The 9,411-nt window shown below is 44.0% G+C and overlaps 1 protein-coding gene across 2 annotated transcripts in view; it reads right to left on the bottom strand.

Annotated features, from left to right (window-relative positions):
• AUH (AU RNA binding methylglutaconyl-CoA hydratase) overlaps positions 1-9,411 on the bottom strand; it is a 510,281-nt gene that overhangs the window by 261,753 nt on the left and 239,117 nt on the right. The gene's annotated exons all lie outside the window — the stretch shown is intronic.

The following is a 9,411-nucleotide window of genomic DNA, read 5'->3' as shown; positions in this document are numbered from 1 at the left end:
CAAGCCTCCCCAGGAAAGGGGGTATGTAGGTCTTGGGGGGATATTTCGGGGGGGACGGGGACGGACACGCCTCCAAGTGGTCTCTTTCCCTGTTCTTTGTTTAAAACGCTTGGTGGTGGCAGCATACTGTTCAAGGACAAGCCAAAGTTTGTACCTTGGGGAAGTTTTTAACCTAAGCTGGTAAGAATAGGCTTAGGGGGTCTTTCATGCGGGTCTCCATATCTGTACCCTAGAATTCAGAGTGGGGAAGGAACCCTGACATATGTTAAAATAAAATTCAGAAATATTTAATAGGGCTAAATTCTGGCTGTGACAGCCAGAGCTGCATAGGGGTGTGGAGGTTAAGGAACAAAGTGGTAATGACTAGAGCCTTCATGCCTGCAAGAGGCAAAGATAGGCAACAATACTTCTGGGATGCTGCAAATAATGCACCTTAGAAAGGAACAGCATGCTCCACTGCTATTTCCCTTGTGATGACCATGAGTGTACAGCGTTCTGGTCATGTTCCCCATTTGCCAGACCAATCTCCCTTTGTGGTGCTGAGTACTGCCTATTGTGCTAGCCACTCCTCCTTGTGATCAGGGATCACAAGCAGTTCCACTGTGGCTGTCTCCTGAGCAAAACTCCGGTTGAGTTTTTCCTGAGTGAGGACCAAGTAAAAACTGAGTAAGGATTTCAGGATTTGGCCCATTACTTATGAAGTCGTTCAGGAAATAACGGATAGAAAATGTCACAGTTAAAATGGACCATATTGCATCATCTTCAATGAGACCTCAGTGTTTCAAATTCAAAAGGCATGCACAGATGGAAGAATGATTGATACTGATTCCTGCCACCAAAGTGTTGGTTTTGTGGTGGTGGTGGTGGTGGTTTTTTGCTACCTCACCTGATTTCCAAAATACAAAATTCCAGTGAGTTTCTTGAATGTAAGGACTGAATATAACCTGATTAAAAAATTGAGGACTAGGACCATTGATGATAGATGAATATATTAGAGACACACACACAGAGTGGGCTGTGCCATACACCTAAAGTGCCTTGCAGATGTTCATGATAATGAGTTGCATCATTCATTTTAGTCCACTCATATTAGACCTATCATCAGGCCACTGATTATTAATAGTATGACTTGCTGATATAAAAAATCAGTAATTAGGAAAACATTATACATGCTGAAGAACTGAAATTCATACCATTCTAAGCTTCCTTCTCTGCTCTTGGGTGTTTGTCTTTTTTTTTTTTTTTTAAGTCTTTGTCATTTTAAAAACCAGCATTTAATCCCTGTCAAGTTGAGAGCAACAATAAGGTTCTGCTAACCCTGACAAACTGAACTTATTCATGGGCATTGTATTTCAAAACAAGATTTGGTAAACTGGAAACCCAGCAGAGAAGTCTCTCATGCTTTTTTTAACCGATTCATTTAATTTCTTCCAAGATTTCAAAGGCAATGTAATGACTCTTCACTTGAATTTTATTATTACTGTTAATCATGTCAGTTATGGTATTGCCTCATCATCAACCACAAACAGGCTCCCACTGTGCTAGGCACTGTACAAACACAGAGTAGTAGATGGTGCCTGCCAAAAGAGCATGCAATCTAAATAGACAGGAGACACACAGGTGGGGAAAGGGGTAGAACACACAAGCAAAGCGAATAATGTGATGGCAGCAAGCAGCACGCTCATTCCAAATTTTTATATATATATAAATGTTTCACACACACACACACAGAGTGCAAAAAGAAAAGGAGTACTTGTGGCACCTTAGAGACTAACCAATTTATTTGAGCATGAGCTTTCGTGAGCTACAGCTCACTGCATCTGATGAAGTGAGCTGTAGCTCACGAAAGCTCATGCTCAAATAAATTGGTTAGTCTCTAAGGTGCCACAAGTACTCCTTTTCTTTTTGCGAATACAGACTAACACGGCTGTTCCTCTGAAACACACAGAGTGGGGTCAGTTAGCAGGGTATCACCTAAATGGAAAGAAAAGTGAAAGGCAGGGGGCTGAGGTGGACAGGGCATGGAAGAAAAGGCTAAGAGGGGCAAGTGTGCAGCGAAGCTGAGTTGAAGAGACTGTGAAGGAGGGAGATGGTTGGTGCAAACAGCCAATCAGCATAGGCCAGAGAAATTTCAATCAACCGTAGAAAGTGCCCTCCTTTGGCTGCTTCTGCCCCTACTGGCCGGAATCTCAGACTGGGCTCTTCTCTGCAATTCTCCCCTGGTCCACATGGCAGGAGGGCACTACCTCAGCTCTACTGCCCCTAGAGTGAGAGAGGGGTCCCCACTGCACAGTTCTGGGTCCAGGGGAGTGTGGAGGGGAGGGGTGGACCCATCCCGGTGTAGAGATCCCTGCATTGGCTACTTCTGGATAGGCAGGGAATTAGAGATAGTCCTAAATCACAAAGTTCACATACAAGTTAATATTTTCCAGGGTCTGAGGGAGTTCAGATATCAGGTTTTGGTTCTTTCCCATTTTTATTGGGAATATAGATTAGTTTTCTCTTCCATCTAAGTCATTTGATATAGTTCTCTCTCTTTCTCTCTCCCTTCTCTGTCATTATTTTGGATTATATATCCAGTTGCTGGAGTTGTTTGTGACTAATTCACTGGAAAAGCAGCACTGTTTTATGGACTCTTAGATGAGGGGGCAGAGATCTTCCACGGCTATCTATCTATTTTTGGATTTTATACTGCTGCCCATCACTGTTGTATCTGAGTGCCTGCCATGTAAAAACAATAGCAATGGCAAAGTACCTAACAGACTTCATGGACTCTCTGGCACTTCTCACTTTTCAGGGTCAAAACTCTGGTTGGAGTTCGTGGTTTTATTTTATACTCTATTTACATGTGTCCATATGGAGTTTGTAGGAGTATGAGAATAATGGCTCAAAATGTGATAATCACCTATAGTGAAAAGGATCTCTCAAAGTTGAAGACCTTGCAATGTTTCCAAAAGAAGGCCAGACTCTAGTTTTACCTGTTGTTCTCCTCTGGAAGATTGTTCCCCAGCCAGATAACTCAACAGAGAATGCTTTGTTCTTCACTATCACATGTTTCATCCTGGGCTTGGAGATCCGCATTGTCCCACAGAAGCACAGCTGTTGTAGTGTTTTATAGATCTAATCTGACATAGTGGACCACAACTACGACCATGCTTACATGTCACAGCAGGAGTACAGTGGCTCCAATCATTCCTCCCCAGCAGAACTCTGAAAATGGGGACGGATAACTACTGCTCTCCAGTGATGAGCTGCCAAAATCTTAACAACCGGTTCCCTCCTCACCCCACGAGGGGGTTGTTGCCCACCCCAGCCCCCCCAGGACTCCTGCCCCATCCAAACCCCCATGTTCCTTGACCCCCCCCGGACCCCTCCCCTGTCCCCTGACTGTCCCCAGAACTGGGCAGGAGGGTCTCGTGGGCCACCGTAGTGGGTGCCCACCCCAACCCTAAGAGACAGAGGGACCTGCTGGGGAGTGAGGTGGGGAGTCCCGGCAGTGCTTACCTGGGGCAGATCCCAGGAAGCATCCGGCAGGTCCCTCTGGCTCCTAGGGCGGGGTAGCAGCCGCTCCCCGCACTGATCACATCAAAAGTGGCACCGACTCCATGGGCGCTCCAGGGCTGGAGCACCCACGGGGAAAATTTGGTGGGTGCAGAGCACCCACCGGCAGCTCGCCACCCCGTGCCCGGCCTCAGCTCACCTCCGCCTCCTCCCCTGAATGCGCCGCCCCCGCTCTGCTTCTCCAAGCCTCCCAGCCCTGCCCCGGCTTCCCTCGAATCAGCTGTTCGACAGGAAGCCTGGGCAGGCTGAGAAGCAAGTGGCGGCTTCACACTCAGGCCCAGGGTGGCGGAGGTGAGCTGGGGCGGGGAGCGGTTCCCCTGCGCGCCCCCTGGGTTCCCTCCTCACGCCCCCCCTGCCCCAGCTCACCTCCGCCTCCCTGGGCCTGAGTGCGAAGCCGCCGCTTGCTTCTCAGCCTGCCCCGGGTTCCCGCGTGAACAGCTGATTCACAGGAAGCCTGGGGGGGTGGAGAAGCAGAGAGGGGCAGCGCATTTAGGGGAGGAGGTGGAGGTGGTGGCAGAGCGGAGGTGAGGTGAGCTGGGGCCGGGGAGCTGCCAGTGGGTGCTCTGCACCCACCAAATTTTCCCCTTGGGTGCTCCAGACCTTTTAGAACCGGCTGACCCTCGCAGAACAACCGGTTCTAAAAGGGCTTCTAAATTTAACAACCAGTTCCAGCGGACCGGTGCGAACCAGCTCCAGCTCACCACTGCTGCTCTCCAAAGACCCTCCTCACTTGTGGAGGCCTGCCGGGATCCATTCTATATCCTTTTCTCTTCAATAGCTACATGAGACCAGTGGGGGAGATAGGGAAATAAGCTCTTGGATGAGGAGCAGTTGGCTCCACCTGAACCCAGGTAAGACCAAAGTGATGCTGGTCAGAAAGGGAAAACACTTCAAAGAGTTAGCCAGTATGCTGTCTCCAGCATCCACTGAAGGCATACACCTCCCATTTATCAAAGCAGTGCAAAGTCCTAGGGTCCTGTTTAACTCCTTAGTAAGGCTGGATGACCAGTTAGCATCAGTTTCAAAAATGCCTTCTTTCACTTCCAACTTGCTAGGAAATTTTGTCCCTTCCTCCCAGAAGAGACCTGGCCACAGTATTCCATGCCTTATCTCACCTCCAGGCTAGATTACTGTAATTAATTGTATATGAAGCTGACAGTGAAGACAATGCACAGGCTCCAATTGGTACAGAATGTGGCTGCCCATCTACTCCATGGCTCAGGCCATCAGATCTGTGCTCAAGTCTCTCCACTGGCTCCCAGTCAACTTTTGACTCCAGTTTGTTCCTAATTTTCAAAGCAATTAATGGATCAAGCTCCATCTACTTCAAAGACCGAATTTCGATCTATGACTAAATCCCTTCTGCTTCTTCCCAAATTTAGTTATGTTGTGCAATAAGAATACAGAATCATAAGTCATTGTTTTGTGTGCAGCTGGTCTTTCACTCCTCTCTTTCATTATCATAGAATCATAAGACTAGAAGGGACCTCAAGAGGTCATCTAGTCCAGTCCCCTGCACTCATGGCAGGACTAAGTGCAGTAGAACCTCAGAGTTACAAACTGGCCAGTCAACCACATACCTCATTTGGAATCAGAAGTACGCAATCAGGCAGCAGCAGAGACACACACACAAAAAAGGCAAATATAGTACAGTGTTAAACGTAGACTACTAAAAATATAAAGGGAAAGTTAAAAAGATTTGACAAGGTAAGGAAATTGCTTCTGTGCTTGTTTCATTTAAATCAAGATAGTTAAAAGCAGCATTTTTCTTCTTCATATTAAAGTTTAAAAGCTGCATTAAGTCAATGATTAGTTGTAAACTTTTGAAAGAACAACCACAATATTTCGTTCAGAGTTATGTACATTTCAGAGTTACGAGCAACCTCCATTCCAGAGGTGTTCATAACTCTGAGATTCTATTGTATGTTCTAGCTCCATAATCTCCTAACCAATCAATTTTCCCTACTAGTAATATGTTTGCAAGTATTCTTTGTACAATTGAATTGATCTTCTATGGAATTAGTATTGTAAAAAAGGACAAATTTTGAGGAATAGCTAGTTTTCCAAGACTAGATGGACATTTCCCCATCCTCCAATTTTTGTATTAATTTTTCATAGCTGTGCTTCATGACTTGTCCCCATTAAATTCAGTCAGTTTATTCCAGTCATAAATCTTACTTGTACTCTTCTGTAATTTGAAAAGAATTAGCCACAGGCAATTCTGAAAGAAAAAAAATCTAGTAATAAAGCACAACACTAGATGTAGAAATACCATTTGTCGTATGATTATACCGATGCTTAAAGATCAACAGATTTCTTTTCCCAGTTTTATTTCCTCTTCTTCTTCACTTTTTAAAAATATTTGCAGTAAATAAAAATAAAGCTATTTTAGTAAACAAGTGTGATGTTTGTCACTGGATAGTTTTGTTATTTCGTTTTTTTAAAATGTCAACAAGCCAAATATACCTGGCTTATGCTAGGAGTGAATCTGGCCCAGTCTGTCTAGTGTTTGTTAGGTAAATATGCATATTTTTTTCACATGCCCTGAGGTGTGTCAGGTGCATTGGAGTAAAGAAAAGATACAGGGCATTTCTCCTACTACACAATGCACCCACCCAGAAACAGGTCAGAATCCATTTCTAGTGCTCAAGAGTGCACTTTACATGGAACTTCGTTACCATGCCCACTGTGGTCAGCTGGTTAGGGGTATCACCAGGTACCCAGCTGACTGACTTGTACTCTGCATTGTGCGGCACCTGCTAGCCTGTGCTATACTCCACCACATTGCAAAGCAGAAAATAAGTGTCCCCCACCACATCATCCTACTGTGCAGGATATCTTTAGTGTCAGACATGCAGTTGTCCCTGCTATCCTGACCTCCCAAGAGTAAGAGCAGGAATTTCCCTTGTGAGAGGACTGAAATACCTCTGTCATGGTTCACAGGAAGGTATAATTCCATTAACACATCAGGGGGTTAACAGAAAAGGATGCTCTTTTTCAGGTTCAGATATTACTTCTTCACAGCTTAGTCCAATAACAGTGATAGTTATTTGTGTGTTGATGAGGTACAGTTTAAGGTCCTGACCACTCTACATCTTGAAGAATGTTTGGTTTAAGGCCTTCTCCACACTATATTTTGAAACTTGTTTGCAACACCCAAGGTGACAAAATCTTGTCAGCGTGGTGCTATCATAGTTTCTCAATCTAGTGTTAATAGGGATTTTTGGAGGGAAAAGTGTGCTAGCCCACATGGTGCTATAGGCTACAAGTTGTAGTCATGCTAGAGATGAATACAAACTGTTATCATAGTGCTAATTCATACCGATGTTTGAAAATAGTTACCACTCACAGTATGGACAAGGTCTTGCCTACTTCAAAAATGTGTGTTTAATACTCTTTGGGTGTAACAGTGGGTGTTTCACATTTGAAGGGAATGAGCTCCAGTTTTTCTTTGAGAAACCTAGCACCAAAGTTTTTATTATGGACTCCTGAGAGCAGATGTTACATGGGTTGGGCAGTCATAAACTGTTTCTTGATTATTGTTACCTCATTGTTTGTTCATTTGGGATTCTTCTTATTCTTATTTACTGTAAACTGAACTTTGAACCAGGGCCAATTCAGTATTCAAATATTTCTTCCAACTAATTACCCTTTTTTCTCTACCTCTTTTCCTGGTGCTCCTGTCACCAACTCAGCACATATTGATCTTTTTTAGACATGGATTTCTTTCACCAGGAAGACCACATGAGATTGCCAGTCACCTACAGGTTTGATATTTCTCTTGTACATCATTAAAAAAACACCACCACCACCACATTACCCCAGATTTCAGGGAACTACACCTATATCCAGCTTCCTAGAATTTTCACAACAAACCTCTTCAGGCTCTTACAATCATTGAAGTCAGTAGGACCCATTCTGTTGGCTTTAGTGGGCATTGGACCAAGTCACCTACACAAAAACCTATGTAGCACTGTACCCAGCTTAGTCCAACAGCATATCTCTGGCTATCTCTGCTCTGGTAACATGAAATATTTCTATGTCCTGTTCATTTGTACCACACATACGTTCCTATAGATGACAGGCGTTTATATTTCTGAATGTAAAAACTGTTAAGGGTTCTTCCTACCATTGTCTCACAGATATTTTCATTTTCTCACTTGAAATCAATTTTAAAATTATAGCTATTACCCATATATGAATTTTGAAGTTTTCTATTTCCTTTTGCATGATGTGTCCAAGACATACATTTGTACAGCTGAGTCTAGGTTTGTTTGTTATTGAAACTGCAACAAGTTGTGCTAAAACAATTTTACATTACTGGCTCAAGAAATCTTTAGAAATTGGCCCCTCCTTGTCAAGAACTGATTACAAACTTCTTAAAATCATGTGGGATTCCCTCTCTAAATAATAGTGTGTATGACAGGTTTCAGAGTAACAGCCGTGTTAGTCTGTATTCGCAAAAAGAAAAGGAGTACTTGTGGCACCTTAGAGACTAACCAATTTATTTGAGCATGAGCTTTCGTGAGCTACAGCTCACTTCATCAGATGTATACCGTGGAAACTGCGGCAGACTTTACATATACACAGAGAATATGAAACAATACCTCCTCCCACCCCACTGTCCTGCTGGTAATAGCTTATCTAAAGTGATCATCAGGTGGGCCATTTCCAGCACAAATCCAGGTTTTCTCACCCTCCACCCCCCCACACAAATTCACTCTCCTGCTGGTGCTAGCCCATCCAAAGTGACAACTCTTTACATAATCAAGTCGGGCTATTTCCTGCATAAATCCAGGTTCTCTCACATCCCCCCCACCCCCATACACACACAAACTCACTCTCCTGCTGGTACCAGCAGGAGAGTGAGTTTGTGTGTGTATGGGGGTGGGGGGGATGTGAGAGAACCTGGATTTATGCAGGAAATAGCCCGACTTGATTATGTAAAGAGTTGTCACTTTGGATGGGCTAGCACCAGCAGGAGAGTGAATTTGTGTGGGGGGGTGGAGGGTGAGAAAACCTGGATTTGTGCTGGAAATGGCCCACCTGATGATCACTTTAGATAAGCTATTACCAGCAGGACAGTGGGGTGGGAGGAGGTATTGTTTCATATTCTCTGTGTATATGTAAAGTCTGCCGCAGTTTCCACGGTATACATCTGATGAAGTGAGCTGTAGCTCACGAAAGCTCATGCTCAAATAAATTGGTTAGTCTCTAAGGTGCCACAAGTACTCCTTTTCTTAGTGTGTATGACAGCAGACATCAGAGCTGCTATTGAGTGGGCAACCACAGACATTGTTCTCTGCCTGGACTTACTAGGAGGTCTTAACTGCCTGGCAAATGTAAGATGAACTAGCCAGAATATAATCTATTTATTTATTTATATATAATTTTAAAAATTGAGCTACTTACAGTCTTTGACTCATATATGCAGTATCAGGAGTCACATGGCTTTCTGTTCTATGCCACATCAGAAATCTAGGGCAATATGATGCTGCCATGCAGTACCTCTTATACAGTACATTTTTAGTACAGCACATCAGAGTGAGTGTGGAGCACTATGGTGAGACTCTTAGCTGGGAAAAGACAACATTTGCTCAGTACCTTTGGTTTCAGGTGGCTGGATCCAGAAGGGTCACTTCTAGACCTTGTTGCTCGCCTCTCCTTCCTGCTGTCCCTAACTCAGTGCCTCACCTGTCTGATCTGTTTCCCCCGGTTCTGTCATCTTCCCTGGAGATCCCCAAGTGAATACCTGATGAATAACAACAATAAAAAATCAGTGTTACTTCTTACAGAATGGCTACAAAGTAAAGTAAAAATTAATTTTTTAAAAAAAAATAAACAAGTTGG

This window comes from Caretta caretta, chromosome 5 (assembly GCF_965140235.1).
Source record: "Caretta caretta isolate rCarCar2 chromosome 5, rCarCar1.hap1, whole genome shotgun sequence".
Classification (NCBI taxonomy): domain Eukaryota; kingdom Metazoa; phylum Chordata; order Testudines; family Cheloniidae; genus Caretta; species Caretta caretta.
This window is presented reverse-complemented; position numbering and strand designations above follow the sequence as displayed.